The sequence below is a fragment of the Malaclemys terrapin genome, chromosome 1 (genome assembly GCF_027887155.1).
Source record: "Malaclemys terrapin pileata isolate rMalTer1 chromosome 1, rMalTer1.hap1, whole genome shotgun sequence".
In the NCBI taxonomy this organism is placed as follows: Eukaryota; Metazoa; Chordata; order Testudines; family Emydidae; genus Malaclemys; species Malaclemys terrapin.
Window position 1 is genome coordinate 170,817,527 of NC_071505.1, and position 17,779 is coordinate 170,835,305.

The following is a 17,779-nucleotide window of genomic DNA, read 5'->3' on the forward strand; positions in this document are numbered from 1 at the left end:
TATTCACGGCAGAGCATACGCAACCTGACATGCTAGTGCAGCTACACCACCTGACACATTGCCTCTAGTCATTTAACACCCTGATCTACCTTTACCTAATCACCTGTGACCGGGGATAGGGGTTAGAATAGAGTCTCAACTCTCCTGTTTCCAATCCCATGCTGCCATCCATGATGTGGGCAGCCAGTTCAGGGAAACAAGGACTGTGCCCTTTATCCCCTGGACTCTGGGCACTAGCCTAGACCTTGCTGCATTAGCCAGGCCACAATTCAGCTCTATATTATTAACTGGGGTCAATTTCAATCTTGCAGGATTTTCATACTAAATAACCAGGTCTAACTTAGAAATGCCATTTTGCATACATACAATAAAGGTGTGACACACAGGAGTGCTTGCAAGTATTTTTTTTTCCTTTTATTTCCTTAAGTTAGTGACCTGGTATATTGGGGTGTGTGGGTGTGTGTGACCTGGTATATACCCATAACATGATAGGTGTAATTATTTATTGACTCCAGACACTAAGTATTGAAGATATGAAAAAGGGTCATAAACTAACATTCATTTAGTTGTACTTACTGCTTGGACAAGATATTGAAAGTGTTTGTCCCTCCCTTCCCCACATTTTATTTTATTTATGTTAAATCTTGAAATGATGAATATTTCAAGGGGAAAAAAACACCAACCAACTGTATTACAGGTATGTTACATTTTAAAGTGAAGCACATTAAAGACCTTATAAGTATTCATTACAGTACACTCTTATTATATGCTTTTATATTAGGTTTTCTGTGGAAGACACTCCTCATTCATGGCACAGGACAGGCAGAGCACAATGAATGAATGAGCTATTAACTATCTAACCTCAGCATTTATTGTAGGGTCCCCTTCATTTCAGCCCTGAGTCAGAAAGCCCTTAACTACATGTGTAGATTGAAGGCATTTTTGTTTCAGGGCAAAGTCAATTCTTTTGTCCCGTTGCTTCTTTCTGGAATAGGGAGGCTGGGGTGGAAGAAGGACAATCCATTATGTTCTTATCATAAGAAACCATACCTGCATCCACCGTACATATGGAGACAAGAATCAAACTTACCTTTGTGTAACAGAAAGGGCAAAAAGACTGCTTATCATGGTATTTCTATATGTGGAGAAGATGTGAAGCTCCAAGAGTACAGAGATTAAGTAATACAAACACTAAACTATAGCAGACATCATGAACAGGATGTGAAATCCTATGAAAATTCTTTTGAAGGTATCCATCTAGCTATTTAGGGTTTTTTTAGAAATTATTTTAAAACATAAATAGTGAAATATTACTTTATATAGAGCTTTATTGGTTTAAAATATAAATCACAATCTGCCTGCAAAATGAGTAAGTATGTGGAAATATCCTTAAAAGATGAACGTGGATGTAATAAATAAATAATAACAATACACATATTAATATGGAATAACATTGTCACATTACCATAGCAACACAGAGGATGCCTGATGCACAAACATTCTGTGCATATTTCAGACGTATTGTATTGCAAAACAAGAAATATTCTGTTTCTGATGTTCTTTGTAAATTGAATATTTTATCACCCAAAAGTGCAACTCTTCTCAGACCTCTGAAATTCTGGATGCTATCATTCTTATATTTATCTCATATCCCCTCACATGACCGATATAAAGTGTGAAAAACTGATTCTCTTACAATTATGTTTGTTTTGATTGTTTGGTAGCATATAGCAATACTTGCAAGGAAAGTCAATTTAGTTGTAGATTTCATCTCTGGACATTTTTTCTCATTACAACTCTTTGTACAGTGTGACAGGTGTAAGATACCATGACGAATTTAGGAAACAATATTGTGGCTCTGATAATGTATGTTGTTGTTTTCATGAATCCACCGGGAACAAAAAAGATGGCTAATTGGAAAAAAAAAGTTACTCAATGGCCTACAGCTGGAAGAATTCTGTGTGTCTATTTGTAGAGTAAATGATTCAAAGAGCATTCCAACTGCCATCCTTATTAAAGTTAATTATGTTCTGTACAATTTACTGACATTAATTTGACTGTGCGCATGCATTTGCACATACGCGCACACACAGCTTCACAACTTGCACTGCAATTGTATTAGCATTCATCTGTTACAGGTTACATGCTTTGAGATTAAAATAAATGGCATATTATGTTTAAAATAAGAACATGTGCTAGAAATCCATCACAGAACAACAGATGTTGCTAAATCAAATAACCATCAGTCTTACACTGATTTAATATCATTGTCAGGGGGTTAACATTCAAAATGCACCTGGACTAGGAAAGCAAATTCAGAGCACAATTTTGTAGTTGAAAAAAATTAAGATTAATTTTACTTTGTTTAGGATCTTGAAATCCCTTTAAACTTCAACATAAACCTAAAATAAGTTATTTAGTAATATTTATCCTAGTGTTCTGCCTTTTTATAAGAAATTAATTGTATTTATTGTAGAGATATTTGACATGGATGATTTTGTGTATCCCGAAATCCCATAATTTTGATTTTGGGAAATGTCATTGGATTTCATTTTCTAGGCTACTACTTCACATGTCATTCCTTTTCGGAGAGGTGTTTATTTTAATGCTAGGCAGCAACCAGGAAAGATAAGCATTCTATACATGTTCTTGTTGTCTTACAAATGCTATGGCTTTTTCTTACTAAGAGAAAAAAAAATCAATATTTTTGAACCCTTAAGTATGATTTTTTTAAAAAAAATCTGTATATTGATTTTAACTTAAGTTCCAGACACATTTACACAACTAGAGCTCAGAGATATGCTCCACTGTCCAGGCCTGTCCATTCTGAACACAACAAAAGACATGTTTTTCAAAAATATATCTGACTAACACCAGCAAGGGGGGGGGAAAGAACCATATTAAAAAAATACTCAACAAGTCCTATATATCTTCAATATTTTATATATAAAACATCAAACAATTAAAAAAACCTGTTTTACCAAAAGTTTGTAACATCCTTTAATAATACTGTTGTAATAAAACACTTTAATGTAGTATCTAGGGACTCAGGAACAAATTTGTGGAATTTTCAGACCCTGTAGCTACTGAAGACTTGTATCGATGTATTTACTCTGAGGAACGACTACGGAGTGCAAGATTCTTCTGTTCATCAATTCATGCAACACTGTTTACTTTCCAGTCTCTTTTTATAACTGCTTACTTCCAAATATAAAGAATTTGAAACAATATGTGCCAGAGAGGCAAAGAGAAGGAAAGTGTTCTTTAGAGGTTTCTTTAGGGAGAGAAAGGGAGATCCAAAAGACACATTGTTCGGTCACACTGCACTATTTACAGTGAATGATAAAATGTTTTAATACAACTTTACTTCTAAAGACTAGTATTTCTGTACTTTTTTTGTTTGTTTAAGTAATTAATGCTATTTTTCTTTAATGAATTGATAGCGCCTTTGGCTATTTTCTGTTCAGATCCTCTGTAATGAGTGGTAAATTCATAGGCTAGGCAATTAATCTTTAGGGAGGAACAGAAACTATTTTTTTCCTGATCCAGCACTAAATCAGGGAAGAATTTGTCTTCTAACAGAAAAAGTGAATGAATTCAGTTCTTTTCAGCAAGCATTTTTGATTAGTATTAACAACAGAGGTTCTAGTTTTCAGTATGATATATAGTACAATCTATGCTATGGCTCTTGTTTTTTCAGCAAAACGTTGGCCATAATCTATTGTTTACAAACTGCAGCATGGTATCCTCTGCTGTCTGCCAACAACAAGAATCCTCCCATAACTTTAGTTTTACTGGTATTTTAATGCTTAAACATCTCCTTTGTTTATTTTTCATGTTTCATTTCATTACCTTTAACTAATTATCCAATTCAATACTCATTATCCTATACACTTCACCATTTTCAAATTTTTATACCTAATTTTTCAAATTGACTGTATTGTTGCCTTCATCCTATTCCACTCTTACTGTGGGGGCATGAATGAATAGACAAGATTAAATGAATAGTCAAGATTAATCCAACATTTAAATTGTTTTAAATACTGCTACTAGAGGCTAACAACATTGTAGCATACAACTTCTCTCTGTTAGGTTTCTACATTTGAATGGCATTAGCATCTTTCCTTTTGAAACTCTATTGCTTAACTCATCATTGTTTGTATACAGGCAAGCCCAGTTTTCCCTCTCTCCACATACACATTTATAATGACAATACCATCCTGCGTACTTATATACCTGAAATTGGTTTACCTTGCTGTAGTCTGATTATACTGAAGAATCTTATTTGCTTACCTGAAAACAGAGAAAAATAGCTTCTTAGTATCATAATTAAATACAGAATTATAAGAAATCACAAATCTTGCAAATTAAAGCAGAAGGTAAAATACGTACACAGAATACCATATAGCTGTTAGGTATATTTGTATGATAAAAAGATTAACATTGAGCAATGATTGATTTCAAACTTATATTCGAAAGTTTTAGAATTGTCATTCGTATGTACATCTTTTTATGAATGGAGCATATTACTGCACTAACCCAATGAAAAATATTTTTTAAAAATTGCTATAAGCTTCCAAGCTAAACTGGAAGAACAAAAATGTATATTTTTATGGGCTCGCGTTTGCATTCAGTGCTTATCTCTTGAATAAGGATTATGTTTTGAGTTACTATACTTGTGCATATAAATCTGTTTCATTGGAGATCGTTCTAAACAATGCCATAAATATTCACACGCATGTTCCTTAGAGAGAGAAAACCCCACACAAATCTTCTCTCTATGTTCTGATTGGTTCCTGATAGTGATATTATAAAAATGTTTTTGTTCTGCTGCATTTCCACATTATTTCCAAACTCTGGAACCAACAAGCAATGACACAAACATTCCATACCTTTTTGTTACTGATACAGAGTGGCTGGAAATTCACATAATGTCTGAATGAGTACTAGCATACAAGCTCTGTTCATGCAAAGCATAAATCAGAACTATGTCTGGAATCAGTGTATCATTTTTAATGGTATAAACTGCGTCAAGTGAAATTGCTTTAACAACTGCACTAAAGCATCAACACTTCCTTTCTAAAAGCCATTTCAAATATTCTTCAGAAGATAGACTCCTGGGACAACTTGAGCCTTAATCCTGAGAAATGCTCCGTGTGTAAGCATGCTTGTGCAGAGCATCTTAGCTAGGATTCTATGATGCATTCTACTTTTTACAGTGGTCTGCATTACATTATGAGAAAGATCAAATAGGGCATATCTAAAGTATGAATAATATTTGTACACCAACAAGACATGTTGTGCTGGAGTCTACCTGGGAAGGACTTCAAAGATGCCATGATTTTCACAGTCTCTGCAATGGTTTGTGCAGGATTTTGATGCTGGACCTTTCCCACCCAAAGTGAGGCTCATACTCCTAGACCAAGAAATCACACCATACCACAGTCTGTGTACTTGTGGGAAGAGACCAACTCTCTGTTGTTATTGTTATTTACTATTTATTTTATGGTAGTGCTGAAAGGGACCAATCAATATTATGGTTTTATTGTGCTAGGAACTGTATAAACATACAGGAAGAGAGAGCCACTGCTCTACAGAGTTTATAGTCTAAACCAGGGCAAACTACGGTCCGTGGGCCGGATCCGGCCCATCAGGGGTTTGGATTGGGCCCGCGGGATTGCCACTCCAATGGCACCATGGGCCCCGCGCTGCTCCCAGAAGTGGCTGGCACCATGTCCCTGCAGCCCCTGGGGGAGGAGATGAGGGGGACAGAGGGATCCGTACATTGCCCTCACCTGTAGGCACTTCCCCCTGCAGTCTACAGGCCAATGTAGGCACCACCCCCCTCAGCTCTGTGTACTGTCCCAACCCTACATTCATGGCCCTGCCAGCAATTTCCCCACCCAGATGTGGCCCTCAGGCCAAAAAGTTTGCCCACCCCAGTCTAAAAACACAAGACATAGGGTGAGGGAGAGAAATAAACATACAAGTGGAAAACCTCACAGAAACTTTACTGCTGTTTTTCACATCTTCAAATTGAACAGGATACTAGCTAGTTGCCATAGAGATGTGATTTGCATGTTTCTGTACAAAGTTCTACTACCTCTTCCACAGATCCAGGCCTGAGACTTCCTGCTTTGCACTGTTTGGACTTTTTGATTTTATGTTTTTTTGTTTGTTTTTAACATAGTTAATGGATTCATAGATTATTAGGCCAGAAGGGATCATTGTGACTAAGTAGTCTGACCTCCCACCTAACGCAGACCATAGAGCTTCTCTGAATTAATTCCTGTTTTAACTAGAGCACATCTTTTGGAAAAAACCTCCAATCTTGATTTAAAAATTCCAAGTGATAGAGAATCCACCACAATCCTTGGTAAGTTGTCCCAATGGTTAATTACCCTCACTGTGAAAAATGCATGCCTTACCATTAGTCTGAATTTGTCTAGCTTCAACTTCCAGGCAATGGATCTTTTTATGCCTTTGTCTACCAGATTGAAGAGCCCATTATCAAATTTCTGTTCTCCATGTAGGTACTTATAGACTGATCAAGTCGCCCCTTAACCTTGTCTTTGTTAAACTAAATGGATCGAGCTCCCTCAGTCTATCACTATAAGGGATGTTTTCTAATCCTTTAATCATTCTTGTGGCTTTTTGCTGAGCCCTCTCCAATTTATCAACATCCTTCTTGAGTTGTCGACACCAGAACTGGACGCATTATTGCAGCAGGGTTGCACGAGTGCCAAAAACAGAGGTATTATAACCTCCCTACTCCTATTTGATATACCCCTTCTGTTTATTCCCTAAGGATCACATTAGCCTTTTTAGCAACTGTCAGACTGGAAGCTCATATGTAGCTGATTATCCACCGTGCTCCAAGTCTTTTTCAGAGTCACTGCTTCCCATGATAGTGTGGCCCACATTCTTTGTTCCTAGATGCATGACTTTACATTTGGCTGCATTAAAATGCATTTTGCTTGCTGGTGTCCCATCACCTGTCAATGCAGATCACTCTGTATCAGTGACTTGTCATCTTCATTATTTGCCACTGCTTCAATCTTTGTCTCATTTGCAAACTTTATCATTAATGATCTTATGATAAAAACGTTAAGTAGCAATCCCTGTGGGGCCCCTCTCAATGATGATTCTTTATTTACAATTACATTTTAAGACCTTTAGCCAGTTTTTAATCCATTTAATGTGTGCCATGGTAATTTTGTATCCTCTATCTTTTTAATCAAAATGTCATGTGGTATCAAGTCAAATGCCTTAAAGCAGTTTACAAAATGTACAGGAACATATTAAACATTTTTTTTTCCTTTAAAAATCTTCATAGTAAGAAGTAAGTTGTTATATGGACAGGACCAGGGTGTCCAGAATATGAGTAAGTCAGTTAGACAATCTATGGGAATCTCTATCTGCTATTCCTTAGAATATTTCTATGCCTAATACTAAAACGATACAGACAACTACTTTTGCATGGCAAATTCAAATGACTTTCCTTTGTTCTACTGTGGTGCAGCCCACAGAGTAGAACACACAGATCTAAGATGGATCTACTATCCAAATACATTTATCGGATATACTTCAGTGCTAATTCAATCATTCATGTTTCATACCTTCAACAACATACTTTGGCACTGAGTAAAATACATTAATACTGTTAATTAGATAAAAATATTCATCCTAATATCCAGGTGGGGAAAAATAATTAAAACAAATGCTCAACAGCAATAAAACCAAAATCACACCTTTTTTTTTTTTCTTTTTCAATTACTAGTGCTTAGCACTACCACTTTAAATCACAGGTTGCTCTAAACTGCTTCTCTTTCTCTCTCAAACAGCCTCCCTACTGAAGCTCATAAGTATCCAATCAAATTATAGTCCAAGTTTAACTGTTTCCTCCTTAGTTGTGGATTATAATGCACTTTTATTATATTACTTTACATCTGATCCAGGTTTGAGAGCAAGGAGCCAGTGTTTCACAGCCCAGTCTCAGTAGTATACATTGCATAGATGTCAGACTTGCTCATATCACTGGTCTGGTCAGACGTGTTTGTGTCACATAAATTTTCTCTATGCTTGACTTTGGGTTGACATTGAGGTTTACAAGCTAAAGAGCAGCTAAATTAAGCAGAACAAAAACAGGAAACTGACAGCTAAAGAAGCACTAGATCCAAGTCTACCCATTCAATTAATTTGTAGTTTTATCCACTGTTCTCTTTAACTGCTTTATTAAAATTTCAGCAGAAGTTATGTTCGAGTGAGCCAATATTACACACAATAACAATCAAAATACCTGAAATAAAGGCAAAGTAGATACTTTTGCAAAAAAGCACAACTGTAAATAAAATCCCTTGTAAATACTCAACATTTCCATTCAACACATGCACTTGGCCATCAAAAGATATCATTTTGCTCCTCTCAACTGCTTCTTCTTTATAATGAAGGTTCACTGAAAATATGCAAATATTCAGGTGAGAACCTGAAATAAAGTGGATATTTTTGGATGAAAAAAAAAATAACCCCACCTGAAGAAATAAATAAAGTTCACAATATTACATGTTTTTCTGATATTTTGATCTGTTTTATTTTAACATTGTATCCCTTATTATTCCTTAAAATATAGTCTGACAAATACCTACTGATAGTGGCAATGTGCAGCCTAAATTAGCGTATTCCACTGGCTCAGACAGCGCTCAAATAGTGCAAACCATTGATTCAGCATTGTCCACCTGCTGCTTAGTGCCCAGTCATTTGGAACAACCCCCATCTGCTTTTCAACCAATTACCCTCTAAAGTTAGGACCCCAGAGACTCACTAACATAGGGCTGATGGTTATTAGAATCAGATAAATTGTTCATTTCTCATTTAGCAAAGCCAAGAGTCATTTTCCATGTAATATGCATCATTTCTTGAAAAATATATAGAGGAAATGAGTATGTACTTGGTAGTATCTTTGAGAGATTATTTTAAAGCACACAAAACTTTTCTATCCTCAGGAAATATCACACAATTTTTAGCTTACAGGATATGTAAATTATCTCTAAATATCACACCTATTGTAAATGGATGTCTGAATAGAAATGTGCAAATATGTGCTTATCACTTAAGGTGACTAACTATACTAATAGCTAAAAGTGTTAGATGAAATATGTTGTGCAAGGTTCCAGAAACCACCATTATGCATTTAACCATTAAGAGACCCAGCGAAAGGAAAATTATGGCCAAAATTTTCAAACACAGGTAATTAAAGTTAGGCTACTAAATACATATTTAGGGACCTAAACAAATGGCCTTATTTTCATAGATGGTGAGAACCACAGCTCCAATGAAAACAGGAACTGTAGGGTGCTTAGCAATTTTGAAAGTCCAGCCTAAATATTGATTAAGAAGCTTAATTTTAGATATCTATATTTGAAAATGTTGGTATTGTTTTTAAAATAGATATTTTATGACAAAAAAAGGATTTTAAGTCTGCAAAATCAAGTACACAAAAGTTAGGAAATTATAGAATTAAGGTTATCTATATAATCTTAACTCTACAACTTGTGCATATGCATTATGAGGCAGTCTTTGTTACATTACACCTCTACCCTGATATAACGCTGTCCTTGGGAGCCAAAAAAATCTTACCACATTATAGGTGAAACTGCGTTATCTCCAACTTGCTTTGATCCCTGGAGCGTGCAGTCCCCATGCCCCACCCCCTTCCAGAGCACTGCTTTACCGCGTTATATCCAAATTCGTGTTATATCGTGTTGCGTTATATCTGGGTAGAGGTGTATTTACACATTATTTACGCAATCACCTATTTTTTCCCACATGACCTGTGCCTCATTCAGTACACAGTGAGTGAGGCTGCTGTTAAATCTTTTTTTCCCCCTTTCATTTACTGTGTAGCTTTGTGCTTTACTTACTGTACGCCATACACTGAATTAAGAATATTGTATTTCCCTTTGGGATTTTCATTAGTAAATTAGCTCATTATCACAGTATCTCAGTGTGTTAAAGACATCAATGCATTTATCTTCACAATAACACTATGAAGTAGAGAGTTATTTTTATTGCCATAGACAATGTAAATAAGAGTCAGTAAACTGACTCACAGAGATATTTAGAACTAAGTCAGCAGAACTGTCCAGTAATTTAGGATGATCAACCTGAGACACTCTAGGGCCTGATTATTCAAAGGTGCTGAGCACCTCTAGCTCACACTGACTTCAACTAGAGTTGACATTACTAGAAAAATCAGGCCCTACATGTCTTAAGTTGGGCATCCAGAAAATGAGGAACAGACAATTAGTGCAGCTGAATATTTTTGTTAAAGGTGACTTCACTAACTTCACATAGGAAATCAAGAGCCAGAGAGAGAACATAGTTTTCCTAAGTTCCAAGCCAATGCTTTAACATAAGACCATCCTTTCTCTCTCAACAGCCCCCTCCCTCATTCACTACTGGAGCTGGTTGGGAATTTTTTTATTAAATATATTTTTCCTCAGAGTACTGCATGACTGAAGTGTTACAAAGCATATTTATCAATACAATGAAATATTACTTGCCACAATTAAATTTTTAACACTGATAAAATAATTCTTCTTTTAGAAACGGACTTTCTAACAAATTGTGAACGCGGGGACACAGATGTACAAACAGTCCTCTAAAGCTGAGATAAACAACAAAACAATCTCTTTGCATACATGGTTGATTTTCAAATCATGCCTTGAACCAAAATAATGATGCATATCTTGAATAAATGGAACCACCTCCTTAATAAGCATTACTGACTGGGAGACCATTGCAGATTATTATATCTGGTGAATTAGCAAATGAGCGGACAAAAATCATAATGCATCCACCTCAAAAAATGCTCTGTTCATATATTTTGACAAATGCCATTTTATTTTTATTAGCCAAACCTCATAGTACAATTGTCAATGTACTATACCACATTTTGTAAAAGTAACAAGGTCTGGTCACATCAGGCCTCAGTACGCTGCTATTAAATGTTTGCTGAGATGTGGATTCCTTTTTTGTGAGCAATTATAAGGAGGGCAGATCAGGGAACTGTGGTTTAGTGTAGATATAGTATGCTGGCAAAACAGTCATATGTTGGCCCCCTATAGACAGTCATTCCTTAGAAACAATTTATAAATGACAATAGTAATAATATTTTTCATTCACAACTGTCTCCTGACATTTTATAGAAATGGAAAAATATGAATTATTCTACTAAACAATAGTTTAACATATTCTACAAATTATTATTCTACTTCCTACACTGAAGGAATACGTTTTTAAGTGTATTTTCCTCTGAGTGCTTGTATTGATTACAGGAGGAGCTGTGTGTATATAATATTATCTATCGCTATGTCTTGTTGCTTATGTCACAAATAAGCCATGATTTAAACAGGTTTCTTAGTTATAAATGTATTCCTTATAAAGGGGTGTGTGAGAGAGAGAGACACAGAGAGAACACTTTTGATCCATAATATTAAATGGGTTGAAGACTCAGGAAGAAGTTACACCATGAGGGGACCGGAGATTTGTTTTGTTATTGACATAAACAATAATTGATTAGGCTTCTCAGCATATGTTCGTAGAAATGCTGATGTATTACACTTAGGATTACTAGTTAGCTTTCATTTCCTTTCAACTTTTGCCTCTGGATAAGCTCAACTATTCCCAAGAAGAAACACTGATCAAGTACATTTGTCATGCGAACAAGTATAATAAGGTAATTCATCATAGTCTGTCAGAGTTTTATTCTAGAAAGACTGCTGCATTTTTATCCTTACTTAAAAATCGGCTGTCACTCTTGCTGAAAATTTTGGTAGACATTTTGGACATGTTTAAAAGCCGTTCCAAACTGATAGTGGCAGATAATTAAGTTATCAACTATCAAAGCCTTTTTTCATTCTCTGCAATGTGTATGACACTATGAACCCTTCTGGCTGGTTTAATCTGACCTGTTCACAGAGTGTGATCCTTTGTTCCTTTCCTTTTCCCTCTTAATAGTAGCCAATGACCAGTGTAATTCACTATGACAAATGAAGCCTTTCTGGAGAGTCTAATTGAGCAATTTTGTTTTCTTTGCAAGACCTGAAATCATCCACATCCTGCAGTCCATTCACCAAGGCAGCCAGATAAAGCAGTTACTTGAATAAAAGGTGAATTTTAGGTTTCCAAGGAACAAAACAAAAATAAACCAACTCTGACTAGATGTACTTTATGCCAAAATAAAGTTTTTTTTTTTTTTTTTTTTTTTTGAGAGGGGTATTTAGTTTATGTCAACAACTATTTACTTTGTTTGCATATTTCAATCTGCCAACATTCTTCATACAAGCTTTACACCCTTAGCACTATTTGCTAGATCCAAAATGTGATCTATTCTTTTTCTGTTACTTCCTTTATATAGTAACTTGTATATCTAGGTATTTTTCTTTTCCTCTTCAATATTTCTCTATGCTCTTTTCTTTCAAACAAACACAAGGTATTGAGCCCAGAACTGATGAACAACCATATGTGACTCTGGCAGACCAGCTCCTGCCAAGGGTTTAGGCCTCAGTCAAGCACTGACAAATTCATTGCAGGAAACCAGTCTGTTTCACCTGTGTGTTCATATGGTTAAAATGGGTATTGAATAGGGTTACCAAATTTTAATTTTTAAAAAGGAGGACACTCCATGGGGCCCCGGCCATGCCCCAACTCTGCCCCTTCCCTGCCACCAGCCCCGCCCCAACTCTGCCCCTCCCCTGAACGCTCTGCCCCCTGCTCCTCCCCCTCCCCTGTTTCCCGCGAATAAAATGTTCACGGGAAGCCTGAAACAGGGAGGCAGCAGGTAAGCTGGGGCGGGGTGCGGCGTGGCCCAGTCCAGCCCCCCTGGCCAAGCGGCTCCCTCCGGCAGCTGGCCGGCCCAGGCCAAGAGGCTCTGGCCCCAGCATCTCCTGCCCAGCTTGGGCCCTGAGGCGTCAGCCCCTGGCCAAGTGCCCGCGCCCCCGGCCCCAGCTCCAGCCGAGCACCGTGCTGCCCCCGGCCCCCGGCCGAGAACCGCACCACCAGCTCCAGCCCCGGCCCTGGCCGAGCACTGCACCGGCCCCCGGCCAAGTGCCCGCGCCCCTGGCTCCGGCTGAGCACCGCGCCGGCCCCGGCCCCCGGCTGAGAACCGCGCCCCCGGCCCCCAGCCAAGTGCCCGCACCCCCGGCCCCGGCTCCGGCGAGCTCCGCGCCGTCCCCGGCCAAGTGCCCGCACCCCCGGCCCCGTCTCCGGCCGAGCACCGCGCCGTCCCCAGCCCCCTGCCAAGTGCCCGCGCCCCCGGCCCCAGCTCCGGCCAAGCACCGCGCCGGCCCCGGCCCCTGGCCGAGAACCGCACCCCCAGCTCCAGCCCTGGCCCTGGCCGAGCACTGCGCCGGCCCCCGGCCAAGTGCCCGCGCCCCCGGCCCCAGCTCCGGCCAAGCACCGCGCCGGCCCCGGCCCCTGGCCGAGAACCGCACCCCCAGCTCCAGCCCTGGCCCTGGCCGAGCACTGCGCCGGCCCCCGGCCAAGTGCCCGCGCCCCCGGCCCCAGCTCCGTTCGAGCACCGCGCCGGCCCCAGTCTCCGGCTGAGCTCCGCGCCCCCAGCTCCTGGCCAAGTGCCCGCACCCCTGGCTCTGGCTCCGGTCGAGCACCACGTTGGCCCCGGCCCCCGGCTGAGAACCGCGCACCCGGCCCCCAGCCAAGTGCCCATACCCCCGGCTCCGGCCGAGCACTGCGCTGGCCCCGGCCCCCACCCCCGGCCAAGTGCCCACGCCCCCGGCCCAGCACCGCGCCGGCCCCTGGCCCGGCCCCCGGCCCCAGTCCCTGCCGAGCACCGCGCCGGCCCCCGGCCCTGCACCGCCGGGCACTCCCTCCTTATTTTCCCGGACATGTCCGGCTTTTTGGGATTTCCCCCCGGACAGGGATTTGAGGCCCAAAAACCCGGACATGTCCAGGAAAATCCGGACATGTGGTAACCCTAGTATTGAACTTATAACAATGTGTTTAGTCTTTATGAAATTTTGTAAGTTGCTGCATCCATTAATCTCACTTATATCTTTTTCACATGCTTTAAAGTAATATTTAAGTTTTTGCTTTGTAACTATAAAAAATGTTTGCTCTGAAACTGTGAACCCAGTCAGGAGGAATCATCTCCTGCCCATCAAGAAGGCCTGTCAAAACTAAATAGGCCATTGTGGAACATCACAATACACAGAATTTGTTAATTGCCTCCTCACACCATGTAGAAGCTCGAGCAAAAGGGTTCATCCCACCAGCTTGAATTCTGGAAGAAGGAAATAAAAATAGATGACAAGAAAAAATTATCTCTCTTTTGCTGTTTGATCTCTCACAGGGCTAGAGCTATGAAACAGAAGCAGAAATCCCCCTGAGTTAGCCCCAAAGGACATTCAGAGCTGACAGATTACTTCAACATGTCACCTTTTAAAACCATAGACTGTAACTCATTTGTGTCTATATGTTTGCCTGCATTAACCTTGTAATAACTCTCTCATTTCTTTTCTTAGTTAATAAATCCTCAGTTTGCTACAGGATTGGCTACAAGAGTTGTTTTTAGTGTCAGATCTAAGGTACAAATTGACTCAGGCTCCCAGAAGCAGCGGTAGCTCTCTATATTTTGCCGCCCCAAGCATGGTAGTCAGGCGGCTTTTGGCGGCGCGCCCGCGGGAGGTCCGCTGGTAATGTGGATTCAGCGGCATGCCTGCGGGAGGTCCGCCGGTCCCGCGCCTTCGGCGTACCCACCGCCAAATTGCCGCTGAAACCGCGGGACCGGCGGACCTCCCGCAGGCATGCCACCAAAGGCAGCCTGATTGCCACCCTCACAGCGACCGGCAGGCCACCCCCCAGGGCTTGCCACCCCAGGCACGCGCTTGGAGCGCTGGTGCTTGGAGCTGCCCCTGCACGGAAGCGAACTCTTTCAGGTGCCAAGCCCAATGCACCTGATCAGTACCATGATTGGCTACCAGGGAGTGCACTGGAGAGGGAATGGTTGGGCTATCGCTTGAAAGCAGTGCACTGGGGAAGCCCGAAGGGGCAGTCAACCCAGAGACCATGACAACAGACAGTTGTGGTGGGTAAGGAATCCAAGTTCAGCAAACAGAGGAAAATGTTGTTTCTGAGAAAGCAGGAGCTCTCTTGGAAAGAGCAGGAGTTCTATGCAAGGGTCCTGGACTTGCTTTGGATTTCCCACCCAGGGATTTTGAACTCAGTGTAGAAGCTAATGTCACTAGGCCACATCCCACACCAGGAGGAGGCTATAGAGCTGGCTTTGTGTTGCCCAACCAGTGGTGACAGAGCTGGTGGAGCTGACTTTCCAGAATCAGAGCAGGCAGCCATAGATCAGACCAGGACCTTTGCTGGATTGGAAAAGACATATGAAGGCAAGATGCTTCCTGGTGTTTACTTGGCTGCCACTAATTGGGAGTCTTAAGTGTCGTTTTAGATGGTTGGGGATTATATTATAAATAAGATTTCTGGGCATCCAAAAAACTAGGAATTATTAATTCTGACTGAGAGGTTGATCATATTGCTGATTCACTGTTTGGGTTCATCTCATTTTTATTTTTATGCAAATATGGGTTATTTCCCCACCCCCCCCCAAATACAAGGTGTTTGTGGTTTCATATTCTCAAGGATTCTGAGTGCTTGCAAGTGGTAAATACATACCTGGAAAGGCAACTGGGAGGGTTAGATATTTACTTCCTAAAACTGGGATTGCATAAGTAGGGTTACCATATGTCTGGATTTTCCCGGACACGTCCGGCTTTTTGGGCCTCAAATCCCCGTCCGGGGGGAAATCCCAAAAAGCCGAACATGTCTGGGAAAATAGGGAGGGGCCGGTGCCGCTGGGTGCTGGGCCGGGGGCTGGGCCGGTGCCGGGGGTGTTCGGCCAGGGGCCAGCCCGCAGCCTGGGGGTGCGGGGCTGGGGGGCCAGGGCCGGCAGTGCTGGGCCGGGAGTGCTGGGCCGGGGGCCGGGCCGGGGGCCAGCGGGCCTGGCTGAATGTAACAAAAGGCCTGATTCAAACATGTCAGTGAAATATGGTAACCCTAGGGATTTCATACAGAGGTTTAATTCACTTTAACTTAAATTTACACCTTTAGTTACTTTGGATTAACTTTCCTGGATGTCCCTGTGCAGACAAGTCCTTATTAATGTTTTGAAACAAAGATCCAGCATCTAGTATATTACAATATTCATTATCTTTTGTTTGGAAATAGCTTATTTGATACTATATGCATTATGAAAACTTGCCAATGTTCTACTGAAAGCAAAACTGTTGCAGCTATGTGGAATGAAACACGGCTACAAGACTCTAACTCTCATGCTTCAGCATAACATTAATTTTTAGTGTAAAGCCATGTGAACTATACACCCAGAAAGACTTATTTCTTACTGCTATAGAAGCTTGGGGACTATTGATAAAAATTCCAGGATGCTAGATTTTCATGTGGGGACATTTTTGTCTCAAAACAGCCAGGAAGTTATAGAGGTCCTGAAATACTCAACCTCTTTGCTATAAACCAATAAATCAGGGTGCCAAAGAAGCACAACAATGGCAAGTTGGTGAAACAAAGAGGAATATTTGGAATAAACGTAGGAAACGTTTTGTTTCAATTTCCAGGGCAATATTTCATAATGGATATACAGTATTCTTGCTGGAGTTTTTTCACCATCATTAATTTTAATTATTACTGACATTTTGTCTATCACATTGGTTCCTCAGAGAAATTGAATGAATCTCTTTGGGTGAAAGGTGAAAAGAATGAAGGTCATATTAAGATTCCAGAAATAATTAAACCATTTGATCCCATGAACTGGAAACCCTAAAACTCATACACCTACCAATGTATATGTACAAATCACTGCATTAGTCTATAAAAACCAACTAACATGATCTTAGTTATGAAACAGATTTCTTTATCTTGATGCTTTATGCTCATTCCAGAATTAATACCTGCAAAATCATCATCAGACTACTGACACATTCACTAATAGATGATTTAAGTGAGGGCTACTCACCAGAGTAACCATACTCAGTCATCTCCTTACTCTGTCTCTTTGGTGAATGTTGGTTGAAAGTAGTTCTTTCAAGATATCTTTAACCTTTTCATGAAGGTCATGTTTTTATTATAATAAAACTTAGTCAGCTTTTTAGAAAGAACATACCAATCAGTTCAAATCAAAAGCTTTAGAAAGTACAAATTACATTCTCTCTCTTTCTAGCTTATTGGGGAAAACACTGTGATAGACTCTTAAGAAAAATTAAACAGAGAAGCATAAGACTCTGTATTTTCTTATCTTAATAGAATTTTACAACAGCAATGAATGCTTCAGAAATACTGTTAAAGAGAAAAGCTAATTGACCTAAGAATATAAATTACATTTCTATATTCAGCAAAGAAGTACAAGGTAATTTATTAGCATATATGCAAAATTATGTCTCAGTGGGTGAAGGTGGGGGTGCAGAAAATAATTTTGTAAAAAATATCCAAGAAATATTGGTTTATGAATGATTAAAATATCACTATGAAATTTCATAACAATAAAGGAATTGCAGTACATTTAATTTAGCACCATTCTAGAAATAAACAAAAATCTATGTTTGTTAAGTAGTATAAAAAATTAATGGAAGTATTATATGAAGAATTCTCTCTCTCAAATTTTTACTTGTGTGGTGAACTTCACTTATGCAGTGTGATTTTCAAATCTAAATGAAATACCCATTTTATGCCAGGTATCTAAAAT

At 39.9% G+C, this 17,779-nt stretch overlaps 1 protein-coding gene across 1 annotated transcript in view; it reads right to left on the reverse strand.

Moving 5' to 3' along the window:
* CADM2 (cell adhesion molecule 2) overlaps positions 1 to 4,267 on the reverse strand; it is a 516,203-nt gene extending 511,936 nt beyond the window's left edge. The window contains exon 1 of the mRNA XM_054046941.1: positions 4,252 to 4,267. The gene's annotated coding sequence lies outside the window, so the exon portion shown is untranslated. The remainder of the gene's footprint in view (positions 1 to 4,251) is intronic.
* Positions 4,268 to 17,779: the final 13,512 nt, after the last annotated feature.